At 48.2% G+C, this 23,975-nt stretch overlaps 1 protein-coding gene across 1 annotated transcript in view; it reads left to right on the top strand.

Moving 5' to 3' along the window:
- LOC144673579 (synapsin-2-like) overlaps window positions 1-23,975 on the top strand; it is a 322,886-nt gene that overhangs the window by 162,213 nt on the left and 136,698 nt on the right. The gene's annotated exons all lie outside the window — the stretch shown is intronic.

Here is a 23,975-nt window from a genome sequence, read left to right as displayed (position 1 = left end):
CTCGCTGTAACACTCTGATATATCCCACACCCCTCACTGTAACACTCTGATATACCCCACACCCCTCACTGTAACACTCTGATATACCCTACCCCCCTCACTGTAACATTCTGATATGTTCCACACCCCTCACTGTAACACTCTGATATACCCCACACCCCTCTCAGTAACACTGATATACCCCACACCCCTCACTGTAACACTCTGATATACCCCACACCCCTCATTGTAACACTGATATACCCCACACCCCTCACGGTAACACTGATATACCCCACACCCCTCACTGTAACACTCTGATATACCCCACACCCCTCACTGTAACACTGATCTACCCCACACCCCTCACTGTAACACTGATATATCCCCCAACCCTCACCGTAACAATCTGATATACCCCACACCCCTCACTGTAACACTCTGATATATCCCATGCCCCTCACTGTGACACTGATATATCCCCCATCCCTCACTGTAACATTCTGATATACCCCACACCCCTCACTGTCACACTCTGATATACTCCACACCCCTCACTATAACACTCTGATATATCCCACTCCCCTCAATGTAACACTCTGATATACCCCACACCCATCACTGTAACACACTGATATACCCAACAACCCTCACTGTAACACTGTGATATACCCCACACCCCTCACTGTAACACTGATATACCCCACACCCCTCGCTGTAACACTCTGATATATCCCACACCCCTCACTGTAACACTCTGATATACCCCACACCCCTCACTGTAACACTGATGTACCCCACATCCCTCACTGTAACAATCTGATATACCCCACACCCCTCACTGTAACACTCTGATATACCCCACACCCCTCACTGCAACACTCTGATATACCCCACACCCCTCACTTTAACACTCTGATATATCCCATACCCCTCACTGTAACACACTGATATACCACACACCCCTCACTATAACACTCTGATATATCCCACACCCCTCACTGTAACACTCTGATATATCCCACACAACTCACTTTAACACTCTGATATATCCCACATCCCTCACTGTAACACTCTGATATACCCCACACCCCTCACTGTAACACTCTGATATACCCCACACCCCTCACTGTAACACTCTGATATACCCCACACCCATCACTTTAACACTCTGATATATCCCACACCCCTCACTGTAACACTCTGATAAAACCCACACCCCTCACTGTAACACTCTGATATATCCCACACCCCTCACTGTAACACTCTGATATACCCCACACCCCTCTCTGCAACACTGATATACACCACACCCCTCACTGTAACACTCTGATATACCCCACACGCCTCTCTGTGACACTGATATAACCCACACCCCTCACTGTAGCACTCTGATATATCCCATACCCCTCACTGTAACACTGATATATCCCACAACCCTCACTGTAACAATCTGATATACCCCACACCCCTCACTGTAACATTCTGATATATCCCACACCCCTCACTGTAACACTCTGATATACCCCACACCCCTCTCTGTAACACTGATATACACCACACCCCTCACTGTAACACTCTGATATACCCCACACCCCTCTCTGTAACACTGATATAACCCACACCCCTCAGTGTAACACACCGATATAACCCATACCCCTCACTGTAACACTCTGATATACCCCACACCCCTCTCTGTAACACTGATATACACCACATCCCTCACTGTAACACTGATATACCCCACACCCCTCTCTGTAACACTGATATAACCCATACCCCTCACTGTAACACTCCGATATAACCCATACCCCTCACTGTAACACTGATATATCCCCCACCCCTCACTGTAACAATCTGATATACCCCACCCCCCTCACTGTAACACTCTGATATACCCCACACCCCACACTGTAACACTCTGATATACACCACACCCCTCACTGTAACACTCTGATATACCCCACACCCCTCACTGGAACACTGATATACCCCACACCCCTCACTGGAACACTGATATACCCCACACCCCTCACTGTAACACTCTGATATACCCCACAACCTTCACTGTAACACTCTGATATAGCCCACACCCCTTACTGTAACACTCTGATATACCCCACACCCATCACTTTAACACTCTGATATATCCCACACCCCTCACTGTAACACTCCGGTATACCCCACACTGTAACACTCTGATATAACACACACCCCTCACTGTAACATTCTGATATACCCCACACCCCTCACTGTAACACTCTGATATACCCCACACCCCTCACTGTAACACTCTGATATACCCGGCACCCCTCACTGTAACACTCTGATATACCCCACACCTCTCACTGTAACATTCTGATATATCCCACACCCCTCACTGTAACACTCTGATATACCCCACACCCCTCACTGTAACACTCTGATATACCCCACACCCCGCACTGTAACACTCTGATATACCCCACACCCCTCACTGTAACACTGATATACCCCACACCCCTCACTGTAACACTCTGATATACCCCACACCCATCACTTTAACACTCTGATATATCCCACACCCCTCCCTGTAACACTCCGGTATACCCCACACTGTAACACTCTGATATAACCCACACCCCTCACTGTAACACTCTGATATACCCCACACCCCTCACTGTAACACTCTGATACACCCCACAGCCCTCACAGTAACACTCTGATATACCCCAAACCTCTCACTGTAACACTCTGATATATCCCACACCCCACACTGTAACACACTGATATACCCCACACCCCTCACTATAAAACTCAGATATATCCCACACCCCGCACTGTAACTCTGATATACCCCAAACCCCGCACTGTAACAGTGATATACGCCACACCCCTCACTGTAACACTCTGATATACCCCACACTGTAACACTCTGATATACCCCACACTCCTCACTGTAACACTCTGATAAACCCCAGACCCCTCACTGTAACACTCTGATATACCCCACACCCCTCACTGTAACACTCTGATATACACCACACCCCTCACTGTAACACTCTGATATACCCCTCACCCCTCACTGTAACACTCTGATATACCCCACACCCCACACTGTAACACTCTGATATACCCTACCCCCTCTCTGTAACATTCTGATATGTTCCACACCCCTCACTGTAACACTCTGATATTGCCCACTCCCCTCACTGTAACATTTTGATATACCCCACACCCCTCACTGTAACACTCTGATATACCCCACACCTCTCACTGTAACACTCAGATATACCCCACACCCCTCACTGTAACACGCTGATACACCCCACACCCCTCTCAGTAACACTGATATACCCCACACCCCTCACTGTAACACTCTGATATACCCCACACCCCTCACTGTAACACTGATATACCCCACACCCCTCACTGTAACACTGATATACACCACACCCCTCACTGTAACACTCTGCTATATCCCATACCCCCCACTGTAACACTGATATATCCCCCAACCCTCACCGTAACAATCTGATATACCCCACACCCCTCACTGTAACACTCTGATATATCCCATACCCCTCTGATATATCCCCCACCCCTCACTGTAACATTCTGATATACCCCACACCCCTCACTGTCACATTCTGATACACCCCACACCCCTAACTGTAACACTCTGATACACCCCACACCCCTCACTATAACACTCTGATATAACCCACACCCCTCACTGTAACACTCTGATATACCCCACACCCATCACTGTAACACTGATATACCCCACATCCCTCATAGTAACACTCGGATATACCCCACAACCCTCACTGTAACACTCTGATATACCCCACACCCCTCACTGTAACACTGAAATACCCCACACCCCTCGCTGTAACACTCTGATATATCCCACACCACTCACTGTAACACTCTGATATACCCCACAACCCTCACTGTAACACTGATATACCCCACAGCCCTCACTGTAACAATCTGGTATACCCCACACCCCTCACTGTAACACTCTGATATACCCCACACCCCTCACTGCAACACTCTGATATACCCCACACCCCTCACTGTAACACTCTGATATATCCCACACCCCTCACTGTAATACACTGATATACCCCACACGCCTCACTATAACACTCTGATATATCCCACACCCCTCACTGTAATACTCTGATATATACCACACACCTCACTTTAACACTCTGATATATCCCACACCTCTCACTGTAACACTCTGATATATCCCACACACCTCACTTTAACACTCTGATATACCCCACACCCATCAATGTAACACTCTAATATATCCCACACCCCTCACTGTAATACACTGATATACCCCACACGCCTCACTATAACACTCTGATATATCCCACACCCCTCCCTGTAACACTCTGATATATCCCATACCCCTCACTGCAACACAGATATATCCCCCAACCCTCACTGTAACAATCTGATAAATGCCACACCCCTCACTGTAACACTCTGATATATCCCACAGCCCTCACTGTAACACACTGATATACCCCACACCCCTCACTGTAACACTCTGATATTGCCCACACCCCTCACTGTAACACTCTGATATACCCCACACCCCTCACTGTAACACTCTGATATACCCCACACCCCTCACTGTAACACTCTGATATACCCCACACCCCTCACTGTAACACTCTGATATAGCCCACACCCCTCACTGTAACACTCTGATATATCCCACACCCCTCACTGCAACACTCTGATATACCCCACAACCCTCACTGTAAAACTCTGATATACACCACATCCCTCACTGAAACAGATATACCCCAAACCCCTCTCTGTAACACGCTGATATACACCACACCCCTCACTGTAACACACTGATATACCCCACACCCCTCACTGTAACACTCTGATATACCCCACACCCCTCACTGTAACACTCTGATATATCCCATACCCCTCACTGCAACACTGATATATCCCCCAACCGTCACTGTAACAATCTAATAAATGCCACACCCCTCACTGTAACACTCTGATATACCCCACACCCCTCACTGCAACACTCTGATATACCCCACACCCCTCACTGTAACACTCTGATATATCCCACACCCCTCACTGTAACACACTGATATACCCCACACCCCTCACTATAACACTCTGATATATCCCACACCCCTCACTGTAACACTCTGATATATCCCACACACCTCACTTTAACACTCTGATATATCCCACACCCCTCACTGTAACACTCTGATATACCCCACACCCCTCACTGTAACACTCTGATATACCCCACACCCATCACTTTAACACTCCGGTATACCCCACACTGTAACACTCTGATATAACCCACACCCCTCACTGTAACACTCTGATATATCCCATACCCCTCACTGTAACACTCCGGTATACCCCACACTGTAACACTCTGATATAACCCACACCCCTCACTGTAACATTCTGATATACCCCACACCCCTCACTGTAACACTCTGATATACCCCACACCTCTCACTGTAACATTCGGATATATCCCACACCCCTCACTGTAACACTCTGATATACCCCACACCCCTCACTGTAACACTCTGATATACCCCACACCCCTCACTGTAACACTCTGATATACCCCACACCCCTCACTGTAACATTCGGATATATCCCACACCCCTCACTGTAACACTCTGATATACCCCACACCCCTCACTGTAACACTCTGATATACCCCACACCCCTCACTGTAACACTCTGATATACCCCACACCCCTCACTGTAACACTCTGATATACCCCACACCCATCACTTTAACACTCTGATATATCCCACACCCCTCCCTGTAACACTCCGGTATACCCCACACTGTAACACTCTGATATAACCCACACCCCTCACTGTAACACTCTGATATACCCCACACCCCTCACTGTAACACTCTGATATACCCCACACCCCTCACTGTAACACTCTGATATACCCGGCACCCCTCACTGTAACACTCTGATATACCCCACACCTCTCACTGTAACATTCTGATATAACCCACACCCCTCACTGTAACACTCTGATATACCCCACACCCCTCACTGTAACATTGATATATCCCACACCCCTCACTGTATCACTCTGATATACCCCACACCCCTCACTGTAACACTCCGATATACCCCACACCCCTCACTATAACACTCTGATACACCCCACAGCCCTCAAAGTAACACTCTGATATACCTCAAACCTCTCACTGTAACACTCTGATATATCCCACACCCCACACTGTAACACACTGATATACCCCACACCCCTCACTATAACACTCAGATATATCCCACACCCCGCACTGTAACTCTGATATACCCCAAACCCCGCACTGTAACAGTGATATACGCCACACCCCTCACTGTAACACTCTGATATACCCCACACTGTAACACTCTGATATACCACACACCCCTCACTGTAACACTCTGATAAACCCCAGACCCCTCACTGTAACACTCTGATATACCCCTCACCCCTCACTGTAACACTCTGATATACCCCACACCCCACACTGTAACACTCTGATATACCCTACCCCCCTCACTGAAACATTCTGATATGTTCCACACCCCTCACTGTAACACTCTGATATTGCTCACTCCCCTCACTGTAACATTTTGATATACCCCACACCCCTCACTGTAACACTCTGATATACCCCACACCTCTCACTGTAACACTCTGATATACCCCGCACCCCTCACTGTAACACGCTGATATACCCCACACCCCTCTCAGTAACACTGATATACCCCACACCCCTCACTGTAACACTCTGATATACCCCACACCCCTCACTGTAACACTGATATACCCCACACCCCTCACTGTAACACTGATATACACCACACCCCTCACTGTAACACTCTGCTATATCCCATACCCCCCACTGTAACAATCTGATATACCCCACACCCCTCACTGTAACACTCTGATATATCCCATACCCCTCTGATATATCACCCACCCCTCACTGTAACATTCTGATATACCCCACACCCCTCACTGTCACACTCTGATACACCCCACACCCCTAACTGTAACACTCTGATACACCCCACACCCCTCACTATAACACTCTGATATAACCCACACCACTCACTGTAACACTCTGATATACCCCACACCCATCACTGTAACACTGATATACCCTACACCCCTCACTGTAACACTCTGATATACCCCACAACCCTCACTGTAACACTCTGATATAGCCCACACCCCTCACTGTAACACTGAAATACCCCACACCCCTCGCTGTAACACTCTGATATATCCCACACCCCTCACTGTAACACTCTGATATACCCCACACCCCTCACTGTAACACTGATATACCCCACAGCCCTCACTGTAACAATCTGATATACCCCACACCCCTCACTGTAACACTCTGATATACCCCACACCCCTCACTGCAACACTCTGATATACCCCACACCCCTTCTGTAACACTCTGATACACCCCACACCCCTCACTATAACACTCTGATATAACCCACACCCCTCACTGTAACACTCTGATATACCCCACACCCATCACTGTAACACTGATATACCCTACACCCCTCACTGTAACACTCTGATATACCCCACAACCCTCACTGTAACACTCTGATATACCCAACACCCCTCACTGTAACACTGAAATACCCCACACCACTCGCTGTAACACTCTGATATATCCCACACCCCTCACTGTAACACTCTGATATACCCCACACCCCTCACTGTAACACTGATATACCCCACAGCCCTCACTGTAACAATCTGATATACCCCACACCCCTCACTGTAACACTCTGATATACCCCACACCCCTCACTGCAACACTCTGATATACCCCACACCCCTCACTGTAACACTCTGATATATCCCACACCCTTCACTGTAATACACTGATATACCCCACACGCCTCACTATAACACTCTGATATATCCCACACCCCTCACTGTAACACTCTGATATATCCCACACACCTCACTTTAACACTCTGATATATCCCGCACCCCTCACTGTAACACTCTGATATATCCCACACACCTCACTTTAACACTCTGATATACCCCACACCCATCACTTTAACACTCTGATATATCCCACACCCCTCCCTGTAACACTCTGATATATCCCATACCCCTCACTGCAACACTGATATATCCCCCAACCCTCACTGTAACAATCTGATAAATGCCACACCCCTCACTGTAACACTCTGAAATACCCCACACTTCTCACTGTAACAGTGATTTACCCCACACCCCTCACTATAACACTCTGATATATCCCACACCCCTCACTGTAACACTCTGATATATCCCACACCCCTCACTGTAACACTCTGATATATCCCACAGCCCTCACTGTAACACACTGATATACCCCACACCCCTCACTGTAGCAGTCTGATATTGTCCACACCCCTCACTGTAACACTCTGATATACCCCACACCCCTCACTGTAACACTCTGATATACCCCACACCCCTCACTGTAACACTCTGATATAGCCCACACCCCTCACTGTAACACTCTGATATATCCCACACCCCTCACTGCAACACTCTGATATACCCCACACCCCTCACTGTAACACTCTGATATACACCACATCCCTCACTGAAACAGATATACCCCAAACCCCTCTCTGTAACACGCTGATATACCCCACACCCCTCACTGTAACACACTGATATACCCCACACCCCTCACTGTAACACTCTGATATACACCACACCCCTCACTGTAACACTCTGATATATCCCATACCCCTCACTGCAACACTGATATATCCCCCAACCCTCACTGTAACAATCTGATAAATGCCACACCCCTCACTGTAACACTCTGATATACCCCACACCCCTCACTGTAACACTCTGATATACCCCACACCCCTCACTGTGACACTCTGATATACCCCAAATCCCTCAATGTAACACTCTGATATACCCCACACCCCTCACTGTAACACTCTGATATACCCCAAATCCCTCACTGTAACACTCTGATATACCCCACACCCCTCACTGTAACACTCTGATATACCCCAGACCCCTCACTGTAACACTCTGATATACCCCACACCCCTCACTGTAACACTCAGATATATCCCACACCCCTCACTGTAATACTGATATACCCCACACCCCTCACTGTAACACTCTGATATACCCCAAATCCCTCACTGTAACACACTGATATACCCCTCACTGTAACACTGATATACCCATCACCACTCACTGTAACACTCTGATATTCCCCAAATCCCTCACTGTAACACTCTGATATATCCCACACCCCTCACTGTAACACTCTGATATACCCCACACCACTCACTGTAATACTGATATACACCACACGCCTCACTGTAACACTGATATACCCCACACCCCTCACTGTAATACTGATATTTCCACACCCCTCACTGTAACACTTGATATATCCCACACCCCTCACCGTAACACTCTGATATATCCCGCATCCCTCACTTAAACACTCTGATATATCCCCCACCCGTCACTGTAACACTCTGATATAACCCACACCCCTCACTGTAACACTCTGATATACCCCACACCCCTCACTGTAACCGTCTGATGCATCCCACACGCCTCACTGTAACACTCTGATATACCCCACACCCCTCACTGTAACATTGATATATCCAACAGCCCTCACTGTAACAGACATACCACACACCACTCACTGTAAAACTCTGATATACCCCACACCCCTCACTTTAACACTCTGATATATCCCACAACCCTCACTGTAACACTCTGATATACACCACACTCCTCACTGTAACACTGTTATAACGCACACCCCTCACTGTAACACTCTGATATACCCCACATCCCTCACTGTAACACTCTGAAATACCCCACACCCCTCACTGCAACACTCTGATATACCCCACACCCCTCACTGTAACACTCTGATATACCCCACACCCCTCACTGTAACACTCTGATATACCCCAGACCCCTCACTGTAACACTCTGATATACCCCAGACCCCTCACTGTAACACTCTGATATACCCCACACCCCTCACTGTAACACTCTGATATACCCCACACCCCTCACTGTAACACTCTGATATACCCCAGACCCCTCACTGTAACATTCTGGTATAACCCACACCCCTCACTGTAACACTCTGATATACCCCACACCCCTCACTTTAACAATCTGATATACCCCACACCCCTCACTGTAACACTCTGATATACCCCACACCCCTCACTGTAACACTCTGATATACCCCACACCCCTCACTGTAACACTCTGATATACCCCACACCCCACACTGTAACACTCTGATATAGCCCACACCCCACACTGTAACACTCTGATATACCCCACACCCCACACTGTAACACTGATATACCCCACACCCCTCACTGTAAAACTCTGATATACCCCACACCCCTCACTGTAACACTCTGATAAACCCCACACCCCACACTGTAACACTCTGATATACCCCACACCCCTCACTGTAACACTCTGATATACCCCACACCCCTCACTGTAACACTCTGATATACCCAACACCCCTCACTGTAACACTCTGATATACCCCACACTCCTCACTGTAACACTCTGATATACCCCACACCCCTCACTGTAACACACTGATATACCCCACACCCATCACTGTAACACTGATATAACCCACACCCCTCACTGTAACACTCTGATATACCCCACACCCCTCACTGTAACACTCTGATATACCCCACACCCCTCACTGTAACACTGTGATATACCCCACACCCCTCACTGTAACACTGATATAACCCACACCCCTCACTGTAACACTCTGATATACCCCACACCCCTCACTGTAACACTCTGATATACCCCACACCCCTCACTGTAACACTCTGATATACCCCAAATCCCTCACTGTAACACTCTGATATACCCCACACCCCTCACTGTAACACTCTGATATACCCCAAATCCCTCACTGTAACACTCTGATATACCCCACACCCCTCACTGTAACACTCTGATATACCCCACACCCCTCACTGTAACAATCTGATATACACCACACCCCTCACTGTTACACTCAGATATACCCCACACCCCTCACTGTAACACTGATATACCCCACACCCCTCACTGTAACACTCTGATATTCCCCAAATCCCTCACTGTAACACTCTGATATATCCCACACCCCTCACTGTAACACTCTGATATACCCCACACCACTCACTGTAATACTGATATACAGCACACGCCTAACTGTAACACTGGTATACCCCACACCCCTCACTGTAATACTGATATTTCCACACCCCTCACTGTAACACTTGATATATCCCACACCCCTCACCGTAACACTCTGATATATCCCGCACCCCTCACTTAAACACTCTGATATATCCCCCACCCGTCACTGTAACACTCTGATATAACCCACACCCCTCACTGTAACACTCTGATATACCCCACACCCCTCACTGTAACCGTCTGATACATCTCACACCCCTCACTGTAACACTCTGATATACCCCACACCCCTCACTGTAACATTGATATATCCCACAGCCCTCACTGTAACAGACATACCACACACCACTCACTGTAAAACTCTGATATACCCCACACCCCTCACTGTAACACTCTGATATATCCCACACCCCTCACTGTAACACTCTGATATACACCACACTCCTCACTGTAACACTGATATAACGCACACCCCTCACTGTAACACTCCGATATACCCCACACCCCTCACTGTAACACTCTGATACACACCACAGCCCTCACAGTAACACTCTGATATACCCCAAACCCCTCACTGTAACACTCTGATATATCCCACACCCCTCACTGTAACACACTGATATACCCCACACCCCTCACTATAACACTCAGATATATCCGACACCCCGCACTGTAACTCTGATATACCCCAAACCCCGTACTGTAACAGTGATATACCCCCCACCCCTCACTGTAACACTCTGATATACCCCACACTGTAACTCTCTGATATACCCCACACCCCTCACTGTAACACTCTGATATACCCCAGACCCCTCACTGTAACACTCTGATATACCCCACACCCCTCACTGTATCACTCTGATATACCCCACACCCCTCACTGTAACACTCTGATATACCCCTCACCCCTCACTGTAACACTCTGATATACCCCACACCCCTCACTGTAACCCTCTGATATACCTCACACCCCTCACTGTAACACGCTGATATAGCCCACACCCCTCACTGTAACACTGATATATCCCACACCCCTCACTGTAACACTCTGATATACCACACACCCCTCTCAGTAACACTGATTTACACCACACCCCTCACTGTAACTCTCTGATATACCCCACATCCCTCACTGTAACACTGATATACCCCACAGCCCTCACTGTGACACTGATATACCCCACACCCCTCACTGTAACACTCTGATATACCCCACACCCCTCACTGTAACACTGATATACCCCACACCCCTCACTGTAACACTGATATACCCCTCACCCCTCACTGTAACACTGATATATCCGCCAACCCTCACCGTAACAATCTGATATACCCCACATCCCTCACTGTAACACTCTGGTATATCCCATACCCCTCACTGTAACACTGATATATCCCCCACCCCTCACTGTAACATTCTGACATACCCCACACCCCTCACTGTCACACTCTGATACACCCCACACCCCTCACTGTCACACTCTGATATACCCCACACCCCTCACTGTAACATTGATATATCCCACAGCCCTCACTGTAACAGACATACCACACACCACTCACTGTAAAACTCTGATATACCCCACACCCCTCACTGTAACACTCTGATATATCCCACACCCCTCACTGTAACACTCTGATATACACCACACTCCTCACTGTAACACTGATATAACGCACACCCCTCACTGTAACACTCTGATATACCCCACACCCCTCACTGTAACACTCCGATATAACCCACACCCCTCACTGTAACACTCTGATACACCCCACAGCCCTCACAGTAACACTCTGATATACCCCAAACCCCTCACTGTAACACTCTGATATATCCCACACCCCTCAGTGTAACACACTGGTGTACCCCACACCCCTCACTATAACACTCAGATATATCCCACACCCCGCACTGTAACTCTGATATACCCCAAACCGCGCACAGTTACAGTGATATACCCCACACCCCTCACTGTAACACTCTGATATACCCCACACTGTACCCCACACCCCTCACTGTAACACTCTGATATACCCCAGACCCCTCACTGTAACACTCTGATATACCCCACACCCCTCACTGTAACACTCTGATATACCCTACCCCCCTCACTGTAACATTCTGATATGTTCCACACCACTCACTGTAACACTCTGATATACCCCACACCCCTCACTGTAACACTCTGATATACCCCACACCCCTCACTGTAACACGCTGATATACCCCACACCCCTCACTGTAACACTGATATATCCCACACCCCTCACTGTAACACTCTGATATACCCCACACCCCTCACTGTAACACTGATATACCCCACACCCCTCACTGTATCACTGACATACCCCACACCCCTCACTGTAACACTCTGATATACCCCACACCCCTCACTGTAACACTGATATACCCCACACCCCTCACTGTAACACTGATATACCCCACACCCCTCACTGTAACACTGATATATCCTCCAACCCTCACCGTAACAATCTGATATACCCCACACCCCTCACTGTAACACTCTGATATATCCCATACCGCTCACTGTGACACTGATATATCCCCCATTCCTCACTGTAACATTCTGATATACCCCACACCCCTCACTCTCACACTCTGATATAACCAACACCCCTCACTGTAACACTCTGATATACCCCACACCCATCTCTGTAACACTGATATACCCCACACCCCTGACTGTAACACTCTGATATACCCCACAACCCTCACTGTAACACTCTGATATACCCCAAACCCCTCACTGTAACACTGATATACCCCACACCCCTCGCTGTAACACTGATATATCCCACACCCCTCACTGTAACACTCTGATATACCCCACACCCCTCACTGTAACACTGATATACCCCACATCCCTCACTGTAACAATCTGATATACCCCACAACCCTCACTGTAACACTCTGATATACCCCACACCCCTCACTGTAACACACTGATATACTCCACACCCCTCACTATAACACTCTGATATACCCCAGACCCCTCACTGTAACACTGATATACCCCATACCCATCACTTTAACACTCTGATATATCCCACACCCCTCCCTGTAACAATCTGATAAATGCCACACCCCTCACTGTAACACTCTGATACACCCCACACTCCTCACTGTAACAGTGATTTACCCCACACCCCTCACTGTAACACTCTGATATACCCCACACTGTAACACTCTGATATACCCCACACCCCACACTATAACACTCTGATATACCCCATACCCCACACTGTAACACTCTGATATGCACCACACCCCTCACTGTAACACTCTGATATACCCCACACCCCTCACTGGAACACTGATATACCCCACACCCCTCACTGGAACACTGATATACCCCACACCCCTCACTGTAACACTCTGATATACCCCACAACCCTCACTGTAACACTCTGATATAGCCCACACCCCTTACTGTAACACTCTGATATACCCCACACCCCTCACTGTAACACTCTGATATACCCCTCACCCCTCACTGTAACACTCTGATATACCCCACACCCCTCACTGTAACCCTCTGATATACCTCACACCCCTCACTGTAACACGCTGATATAGCCCACACCCCTCACTGTAACACTGATATATCCCACACCCCTCACTGTAACACTCTGATATACCACACACCCCTCTCAGTAACACTGATTTACACCACACCCCTCACTGTAACTCTCTGATATACCCCACATCCCTCACTGTAACACTGATATACCCCACAGCCCTCACTGTGACACTGATATACCCCACACCCCTCACTGTAACACTCTGATATACCCCACACCCCTCACTGTAACACTGATATACCCCACACCCCTCACTGTAACACTGATATACCCCTCACCCCTCACTGTAACACTGATATATCCGCCAACCCTCACCGTAACAATCTGATATACCCCACATCCCTCACTGTAACACTCTGGTATATCCCATACCCCTCACTGTAACACTGATATATCCCCCACCCCTCACTGTAACATTCTGACATACCCCACACCCCTCACTGTCACACTCTGATACACCCCACACCCCTCACTGTCACACTCTGATATACCCCACACCCCTCACTGTAACATTGATATATCCCACAGCCCTCACTGTAACAGACATACCACACACCACTCACTGTAAAACTCTGATATACCCCACACCCCTCACTGTAACACTCTGATATATCCCACACCCCTCACTGTAACACTCTGATATACACCACACTCCTCACTGTAACACTGATATAACGCACACCCCTCACTGTAACACTCTGATATACCCCACACCCCTCACTGTAACACTCCGATATAACCCACACCCCTCACTGTAACACTCTGATACACCCCACAGCCCTCACAGTAACACTCTGATATACCCCAAACCCCTCACTGTAACACTCTGATATATCCCACACCCCTCACTGTAACACACTGGTGTACCCCACACCCCTCACTATAACACTCAGATATATCCCACACCCCGCACTGTAACTCTGATATACCCCAAACCGCGCACAGTTACAGTGATATACCCCACACCCCTCACTGTAACACTCTGATATACCCCACACTGTACCCCACACCCCTCACTGTAACACTCTGATATACCCCAGACCCCTCACTGTAACACTCTGATATACCCCACACCCCTCACTGTAACACTCTGATATACCCCACACCCCTCACTGTAACACTCTGATATACCCTACCCCCCTCACTGTAACATTCTGATATGTTCCACACCACTCACTGTAACACTCTGATATACCCCACACCCCTCACTGTAACACTCTGATATACCCCACACCCCTCACTGTAACACGCTGATATACCCCACACCCCTCACTGTAACACTGATATATCCCACACCCCTCACTGTAACACTCTGATATACCCCACACCCCTCACTGTAACACTGATATACCCCACACCCCTCACTGTATCACTGACATACCCCACACCCCTCACTGTAACACTCTGATATACCCCACACCCCTCACTGTAACACTGATATACCCCACACCCCTCACTGTAACACTGATATACCCCACACCCCTCACTGTAACACTGATATATCCTCCAACCCTCACCGTAACAATCTGATATACCCCACACCCCTCACTGTAACACTCTGATATATCCCATACCGCTCACTGTGACACTGATATATCCCCCATTCCTCACTGTAACATTCTGATATACCCCACACCCCTCACTCTCACACTCTGATATAACCAACACCCCTCACTGTAACACTCTGATATACCCCACACCCATCTCTGTAACACTGATATACCCCACACCCCTGACTGTAACACTCTGATATACCCCACAACCCTCACTGTAACACTCTGATATACCCCAAACCCCTCACTGTAACACTGATATACCCCACACCCCTCGCTGTAACACTGATATATCCCACACCCCTCACTGTAACACTCTGATATACCCCACACCCCTCACTGTAACACTGATATACCCCACATCCCTCACTGTAACAATCTGATATACCCCACAACCCTCACTGTAACACTCTGATATACCCCACACCCCTCACTGTAACACACTGATATACTCCACACCCCTCACTATAACACTCTGATATACCCCAGACCCCTCACTGTAACACTGATATACCCCATACCCATCACTTTAACACTCTGATATATCCCACACCCCTCCCTGTAACAATCTGATAAATGCCACACCCCTCACTGTAACACTCTGATACACCCCACACTCCTCACTGTAACAGTGATTTACCCCACACCCCTCACTGTAACACTCTGATATACCCCACACTGTAACACTCTGATATACCCCACACCCCACACTATAACACTCTGATATACCCCATACCCCACACTGTAACACTCTGATATGCACCACACCCCTCACTGTAACACTCTGATATACCCCACACCCCTCACTGGAACACTGATATACCCCACACCCCTCACTGGAACACTGATATACCCCACACCCCTCACTGTAACACTCTGATATACCCCACAACCCTCACTGTAACACTCTGATATAGCCCACACCCCTTACTGTAACACTCTGATATACCCCACACCCCTCACTGTAACACTGGGAGATACCCCACACCCCTCACTGTAACACTCTGATATAGCCCACACCCCTTTCTGTAACACTCTGATATACCCCACACCCCTCACTGTAACACTCTGATATACCCCACACCCCTCACTGTAACACTGTGATATACCCCACACCCCTCACTGTAACACTCTGATACATCCCACACCCCTCACAGTAACACTCTGATATACCCCACACCCCTCACTGTAACAGTCTGATATACACCACACCGCTCACTGTAACACTCTGATATACCCCACACCCCTCACTGTAACACTCTGATATACCCCACACCCCTCACTGTAACACTCTGATACATCCCACACCCCTCACTGCAACACTCTGATATACCCCACACCCCTCACTGTAACACTCTGATATACCCCACACCGCTCACTGTAACACTCTGATATACCCCACACCCCTCACTGTAACACTCTGATATACCCCACACCCCTCACTGTAACAATGATATATCCCACACCCCTCAATGTAACAATGATATACCCAACACCCCTCACTGTAACACTCTGATATACCCCACACCCCTCACTGTAATACTGATATACCCCACACCCCTCACTGTAACACTCTGATATTCCCCAAATCCCTCACTGTAACACTGAAATATCCCATACCCCTCACTGTAACACTGATATATCCCCCAACCCTCACCGTAACAATCTGATATACCCCACACCCCTCACTGTAACACTCTGATATTTGCCATACCTCTCACTGTAACATTCTGATATATCCCACACCCCTCACTGTCACAGTCCGATACACCCCACACCCCTCACTGTAACACTCTGATACACCCCACACCCCTCACTGTAACACTCTGATATAACCCACTCCCCTCACTGTAACACTCTGATATACCCCACACCCCCCACTGTAACACTGATATACCCCACACCCTTCGCTGTAACACTCTGATATATCCCACACCCCTCACTGTAACACTCTGATATACCCCACACGCCACACTGTAACACTGATGTGCCCCACATCCCTCACTGTAACAATCTGATATACCCTACACCCCTCACTGTAACACTCTGATATACCCCACACCCCTCACTGCAACACTCTGATATACCCCACACCCCTCACTGTAACACTGTGATATAACCCACACCCCTCACTGTAACACTCTGATATACCCCACACCCCTCACTGTAACACTCTGATATACGCCACACCCATCACTTTAACACTCTGATATATCCCACACCCCTCACTGTAACACTCCGGTATACCCCACACTGTAACACTCTGATATAACCCACACCCCTCACTGTAACATTCTGATATACCCCACACCCCTCACTGTAACACTCTGATATACCCCACACCCCTCACTGTAACATTCTGATATACCCGGCACCCCTCACTGTAACACTCTGATATACCCCACACCTCTCACTGTAACATTCTGATATATCCCACACCCCTCACTGTAACACTCTGATATACCCCACACCCCTCACTGTAACACTCTGATATACCCCACACCCCTCACTGTAACACTCTGATATACCCCACACCCCTCACTGTAACACTCTGATATACCCCACACCCATCACTTTAACACTCTCATATATCCCACACCCCTCCCTGTAACACTCCGGTATACCCCACACTGTAACACTCTGATATAACCCACACCCCTCACTGTAACACTCTGATATACACCACACCCCTCACTGTAACACTCTGATATACCCCACACCCCTCACTGTAACACTATGATATACCCGGCACCCCTCACTGTAACACTCTGATATACCCCACACCTCTCACTGTAACATTCTGATATATCCCACACCCCTCACTGTAACACTCTGATATACCCCACACCCCTCACTGTAACATAGATATATCCCACACCCCTCACTGTAAAACTCTGATATACCCCACACCCCTCACTGTAACACTCTGATATATCCCACACCCCTCACTGTAACACTCTGATATACACCACACTCCTCACTGTAACACTGATATAACGCACACCCCTCACTGTAACACTCTGATATACCCCACACCCCTCACTGTAACACTCCGATATACCCCACACCCCTCACTGTAACACTCTGATACACCCCACAGCCCTCACAGTAACACTCTGATATACCCCACACCCCTCACTGTAACACTCTGATATACCCTACCCCCCTCACTGTAACATTCTGATATGTTCCACACCACTCACTGTAACACTCTGATATACCCCACACCCCTCACTGTAACACTCTGATATACCCCACACCCCTCACTGTAACACGCTGATATACCCCACACCCCTCACTGTAACACTGATATATCCCACACCCCTCACTGTAACACTCTGATATATCCCACACCCCTCACTGTAACACTGATATACCCCACACCCCTCACTGTATCACTGATATACCCCACAACCCTCACTGTAACACTCTGATATACCCCACACCCCTCACTGTAACACTGATATACCCCACACCCCTCACTGTAACACTGATATACCCCACACCCCTCACTGTAACACTGATATATCCTCCAACCCTCACCGTAACAATCTGATATACCCCACACCCCTCACTGTAACACTCTGATATATCCCATACCCCTCACTGTGACACTGATATATCCCCCATCCCTCACTGTAACATTCTGATATACCCCACACCCCTCACTCTCACACTCTGATATAACCAACACCACTCACTGTAACACTCTGATATACCCCACACCCATCTCTGTAACACTGATATACCCCACACCCCTCACTGTAACACTCTGATATACCCCAGAACCCTCACTGTAACTCTGATATACCCCACACCCCTCGCTGTAACACTCTGATATATCCCACACCCCTCACTGTAACACTCTGATATACCCCACACCCCTCACTGTAACACTGATATACCCCACATCCCTCACTGTAGCACTCTGATATACCTTACACCCCTCACTGTAACACTCTGATATACCCCACACCCCTCACTGTAACACACTGATATACTCCACACCCCTCACTATAACACTCTGATATACCCCAGAACCCTCACTGTAACACTGATATACCCCATACCCATCACTTTAACACTCTGATATATCCCACACCCCTCCCTGTAACAATCTGATAAATGCCACACCCCTCACTGTAACACTCTGATACACCCCACACTCCTCACTGTAACAGTGATTTACCCCACACCCCTCACTGTAACACTCTGATATACCCCACACTGTAACACTCTGATATACCCCACACCCCACACTGTAACACTCTGATATACCCCATACCCCACACTGTAACACTCTGATATACACCACACCCCTCACTGTAACACTGTGATATACCCCACACCCCTCACTGGAACACTGATATACCCCACACCCCTCACTGGAACACTGATATACCCCACACCCCTCACTGTAACACTCTGATATACCCCACAACCCTCACTGTAACACTCTGATATAGCCCACACCCCTTACTGTAACACTCTGATATACCCCACACCCCTCACTGTAACACTGGGAGATACCCCACACCCCTCACTGTAACACTCTGATATAGCCCACACCCCTTTCTGTAACACTCTGATATACCCCACACCCCTCACTGTAACACTCTGATATACCCCACACCCCTCACTGTAACACTCTGATATACCCCACACCCCTCACTGTAACACTCTGATACATCCCACACCCCTCACAGTAACACTCTGATATACCCCACACCCCTCACTGTAACAGTCTGATATACACCACACCCCTCACTGTAACACTCTGATATACCCCACACCCCTCACTGTAACACTCTGATATACCCCACACCCCTCACTGTAACACTCTGATACATCCCACACCCCTCACTGCAACACTCTGATATACCCCACACCCCTCACTGTAACACTCTGATATACCCCACACCGCTCACTGTAACACTCTGATATACCCCACACCCCTCACTGTAACACTCTGATATACCCCACACCCCTCACTGTAACAATGATATATCCCACACCCCTCAATGTAACAATGATATACCCAACACCCCTCACTGTAACACTCTGATATACCCCACACCCCTCACTGTAATACTGATATACCCCACACCCCTCACTGTAACACTCTGATATTCCCCAAATCCCTCACTGTAACACTGATATACCCCACACCCCTCACTGTATCACTGATATACCCCACACCCCTCACTGTAACACTCTGATATACCCCACACCCCTCACTGTAACACTGATATACCCCACACCCCTCACTGTAACACTGATATACCCCACACCCCTCACTGTAACACTGATATATCCTCCAACCCTCACCGTAACAATCTGATATACCCCACACACCTCACTGTAACACTCTGATATATCCCATACCCCTCACTGTGACACTGATATATCCCCCATCCCTCACTGTAACATTCTGATATACCCCACACCCCTCACTCTCACACTCTGATATAACCAACACCCCTCACTGTAACACTCTGATATACCCCACACCCATCTCTGTAACACTGATATACCCCACACCCCTCACTGTAACACTCTGATATACCCCACAACCCTCACTTTAACACTCTGATATACCCCAAACCCCTCACTGTAACACTGATATACCCCAAACCCTTCGCTGTAACACTCTGATATATCCCACACCCCTCACTGCAACACTCTGATATACCCCACACCCCTCACTGTAACACTGATATACCCCACATCCCTCACTGTAACACTCTGATATACCCCACACCCCTCACTGTAACACTCTGATATACCCCACACCCCTCACTGTAACACACTGATATACTCCACACCCCTCACTATAACACTCTGATATACCCCAGAACCCTCACTGTAACACTGATATACCCCATACCCATCACTTTAACACTCTGATATATCCCACACCCCTCCCTGTAACAATCTGATAAATGCCACACCCCTCACTGTAACACTCTGATACACCCCACACTCCTCACTGTAACAGTGATTTACCCCACACCCCTCACTGTAACACTCTGATATACCCCACACTGTAACACTCTGATATACCCCACACCCCACACTGTAACACTCTGATATACCCCATACCCCACACTGTAACACTCTGATATACACCACACCCCTCACTGTAACACTCTGATATACCCCACACCCCTCACTGGAACACTGATATACCCCACACCCCTCACTGGAACACTGATATACCCCACACCCCTCACTGTAACACTCTGATATACCCCACAACCCTCACTGTAACACTCTCATATAGCCGACACTCCTTACTGTAACACTCTGATATACCCCACACCCCTCACTGTAACACTGGGAGATACCCCACACCCCTCACTGTAACACTCTGATATAGCCCACACCCCTTTCTGTAACACTCTGATATACCCCACACCCCTCACTGTAACACTCTGATATACCCCACACCCCTCACTGTAACACTCTGATATACCCCACACCCCTCACTGTAACACTCTGATACATCCCACACCCCTCACAGTAACACTCTGATATACCCCACACCCCTCACTGTAACAGTCTGATATACACCACACCCCTCACTGTAACACTCTGATATATCCCACACCCCTCACTGTAACACTCTGATATACCCCACACCCCTCACTGTAACACTCTGATACATCCCACAGCCCTCACTGCAACACTCTGATATACCCCACACCCCTCACTGTAACACTCTGATATACCCCACACCGCTCACTGTAACACTCTGATATACCCCACACCCCTCACTGTAACACTCTGATATACCCCACACCCCTCACTGTAACAATGATATATCCCACACCCCTCAATGTAACAATGATATACCCAACACCCCTCACTGTAACACTCTGATATACCCCACACCCCTCACTGTAATACTGATATACCCCACACCCCTCACTGTAACACTCTGATATTCCCCAAATCCCTCACTGTAACACTGAAATATCCCATACCCCTCACTGTAACACTGATATATCCCCCAACCCTCACCGTAACAATCTGATATACCCCACACCCCTCACTGTAACAGTCTGATATATCCCATACCTCTCACTGTAACATTCTGATATATCCCACACCCCTCACTGTAACACTCTGATATAACCCACTCCCCTCACTGTAACACTCTGATATACCCCACACCCATCACTGTAACACACTGATAAACCCCACAACCCTCACTGTAACACTCTGATATACCCCACACCCCCCACTGTAACACTGATATACCCCACACCCTTCGCTGTAACACTCTGATATATCCCACACCCCTCACTGTAACACTCTGATATACCCCACACCCCACACTGTAACACTGATGTGCCCCACATCCCTCACTGTAACAATCTGATATACCCCACACCCCTCACTGTAACACTCTGATATACCCCACACCCCTCACTGCAACACTCTGATATACCCCACACCCCTCACTGTAACACTCTGATATATCCCACACCCCTCACTGTAACACACTGATATACCCCACACCCCTCACTATAACACTCTGATATA

The sequence above is a fragment of the Cetorhinus maximus genome, unplaced genomic scaffold, assembly GCF_964194155.1.
Source record: "Cetorhinus maximus unplaced genomic scaffold, sCetMax3.hap1.1 HAP1_SCAFFOLD_389, whole genome shotgun sequence".
Lineage (NCBI taxonomy): Eukaryota > Metazoa > Chordata > Chondrichthyes > Lamniformes > Cetorhinidae > Cetorhinus > Cetorhinus maximus.
Note: the sequence above shows the minus strand (reverse complement) of the source record. Positions and strands in the feature narration are given on the sequence as shown.